The sequence below is a fragment of the Triticum dicoccoides genome, unplaced genomic scaffold (assembly GCF_002162155.2).
Source record: "Triticum dicoccoides isolate Atlit2015 ecotype Zavitan unplaced genomic scaffold, WEW_v2.0 scaffold26954, whole genome shotgun sequence".
In the NCBI taxonomy this organism is placed as follows: Eukaryota; Viridiplantae; Streptophyta; class Magnoliopsida; order Poales; family Poaceae; genus Triticum; species Triticum dicoccoides.
The window spans coordinates 56,679-59,857 of NW_021259065.1; positions in this window are offsets into that span (position 1 = coordinate 56,679).

Here is a 3,179-nt window from a genome sequence, read left to right on the forward strand (position 1 = left end):
TTGGGTGTTATGGCCATATGTACTGGTGGTTTTGTTCGGCTTCCATTTATTACCCGAGTATTGTTAGGTTTATGGGTCCTGGTTTCCTTATAAACTGAATCAATTATACTCTTCTAATGAAAATTGTGTGTACCGCCTGTCCTCACTCGAAGAGGTCTTCGGAAATAAATAGAGGGAGATATGGATTATTTGTCTAAGGACAATAGTAAATAGATTTGAATTACTCCCTCTGTCTCGGTTTAGAGGACATGCGCGTAGTTCTAGGTCATCCATTTGACTAACTAAATATGAGTTATATGTCACCAAAAGTATATCATTGGATTCTTAAGCGAGTAAATAGCATAAAACTACTACTTTATAGGCTAAGGTTCCAAAAAACTACCGGTTTTTATTTTTTTTCAAATAACTGCCAAACGGGTGGTTGACTGTTTCAAAAAACCCAAAATGGATGTTGTTTAAAAATTAAACCTGTTTATGACAGGTCGGGCCCGCACCTAAACGGTCCGTCTCTTTGACCGTGTGTTTGACCGTTAACTGACATGTGGGGCCCACATGTCAATGTCTCTTTCATAGATTTTTACAGAATAACCCCCACCCCCAAATATTTTGAAAAAGCAATCAGGTCCCTATAATTATTTTTAAAAAGCAATCGGGTCCTTGAACCCAGGCAGAGCAATCCGGCCACCATGTCCTGGCCATGGACTTGCTGCCATCATGCTGCCATGACGCTCTGCCTGGGGTCGCCGCCGTGCCGCTTGGGGTCGCCAGCGCACCGCCATGGCGCGGCCTGGGGTCGCCGCTGCGTCGCCATGGCGCTCCGCTTGGGGTCGCCGCCTTCTGCCATGGCGCTCCGCCTGCGGTCACCGCCTGGAGTCGTCGCCGCTGCGCCACCATGGGGCGACGCCTGGAGTCGTCGCCGCCTGCCCTGGAGCCGCCGCCATCTCCGGCAAACCTCTTCCCCTCCGTACGCATCTTCGGGAGTCGCATGTGGGATAGGTCCACGCGCGGCCGAGCGCAGCACGAGGCGGCCGCTGGCCCGGCGCTGGGTGTGGAGATCTCGGAGGAGGTGGGTCGGAGGAATGGCCGGGGTTGAGCTCCGGTGATCGCCGGCGGCAAGCGGGCGGGCAGGCGGGCGGCGGAGGGAGCAGTTCTTCTTCCCCCTAGATCTGGTCCTCGTCCTCTGTTCGCCCTGGGTGGGGCTTTTTAAGAAATCTCTTTGATAATTTGCTCCATGGCTGACATGTGGGGCCCTGATGTCAGTTAACGGTCAAATAACCGGTCAAACAAACGGTTCGTTTAGGGGTGGGCCTGATCTGTCATAAATAGGTTTAATGTTTAAGCAACATGCATTTTGGGTTTTTTGAAACAGCCGACCACTCATTTGGTAGTTATATGAGAAAAAATAAAAACCGGTAGTTTTTTGGAACCCTAGCCTGTAAAGTAGTAGTTTTATGCTATTTACTCTTCTTAAGCGGATGTAGTTTCTAAACATATATTTTTCATCACATGTAATGCATATATAGCTAGTTAAATTCTCAACCTAGAATGATGTGCATGCCCTGTAAACCGAGGTGGACGGAGTACATAAATTCAACTAGTACACAATATTTCTATATGATTCATTAATAAGCCGAAAGCTTGTAAGTGCAAGGCCGGTGACGACTTTTCCTTGACAAAATTATATATTACAAGCTAGGCAAGTGCATCATCTTCCAAACTATAAGTGCACAGAAGGTGACATTCGCGCAATCACCGGTAATTGTCTGAAAGAGGGCAAATATCACATTGTTAGGGCAAATCTCTATGTGAATGATGTAACACAGGAAATGACATAAGTAAAATTAACTTTTGTTTTTAATAAAGGGGCCTTATACTAACCAAAATAGCTAATGTAAGAAACTTCCCAAGACGAGAAAACTATGCGCCTAGCAATCGATATGTTTAAGATATATTTGTTCTGCATATTGAACTATATATAGAACAATAGTATGTGTAAAGCCTCAACTGTACAGAACAACAGTAAGTGCAAAGCCTCTCCTGGATCAGAAATTCACAGTTACTGTCTAAAATACATGGCAATAAAAACTCACATGTTCCTTTTGTCACTTGATCACGATTTCATCCCATTCTAGTGATTGAGTCTAGTGTCGCCCTCAAAACTAGATCGTCCTTGCTTGAGTTTTTGTAGTATTTGTTTGTAGCTTTTGTAGACTTGCCAAGCTGTTCCTTCCTGCACGTTGAACACACAAAAATGTCCCCATATTGAAAGAGTGTTAATTCAGGGGCCAATTAACGGTTTAATACTAATCAAGATTTTGTTTAATAGCAAAAGCATATATCAACTCGAGGTTTTGAAGACAGTAATAGCATACACAGGTCGAACTAGTAAACAGGAAGAAGATCACGTCATTAGTGCTACATCTATTCACTTTACGATTAGCTGCAGCACAAGCTAGAGCTCATTCTGGTGCGTAAACATAGCTTTTCACAAAATCACCTATTGCTGCCATGGGTCGTTACAAGTAGCTGAACTTGCTCCTCCTCCGGCAGCCGGATCAAGGGGCTCTGACCCATCTTCTTCTTCTTCTTCTTCTTCTCCTCTCTCTCTCTCTCTCTCTCTCTCTCTCTCTCTGAGTGTGTGTGTGTGTGTGTGTGTGTTTGCTGTTGCTGCCTTCTGAGCACTGATGGTTGCAGCTGAATTTAAAGAGCTGCGATTCAAATATAAAATGACAGATAATGAGCAAAAGGGCCGAACCTTTATGGACTAGGTCTGCGTTGCATGCATTTTCTGGAATATAATTTACCCTTTTGTTGCTTTTGTGCAGGCATGAAGTGTGCCGCTCCGCAACTCTCATTTGCCAAAGCATTGCCGTTTGTCTCTTACTCTCAAGTGGACTTTAGGGTGACATGGGCTGGGTTTGAAAACGTTTTGTAGGAAAGCTGCACTTTGCAAATTTATCCAAGTTTCAAGGAAAAAGGATTTTTGAAGTGAACGTGTGGAAGAAGACACTTTGAATAATACCTACGGAGATCGGAGATCTGCACTGTCCCACTTTTCAGTAGACAAGACTATATTTCAGTTTTGTTTTTGTAGGTGGAGTCCGGTTGATGATTTTCCATAGATTTGTTAGCGCTAGCTTGTTGAATTTCTCTTATGACGTATAATAACAAGAACCACA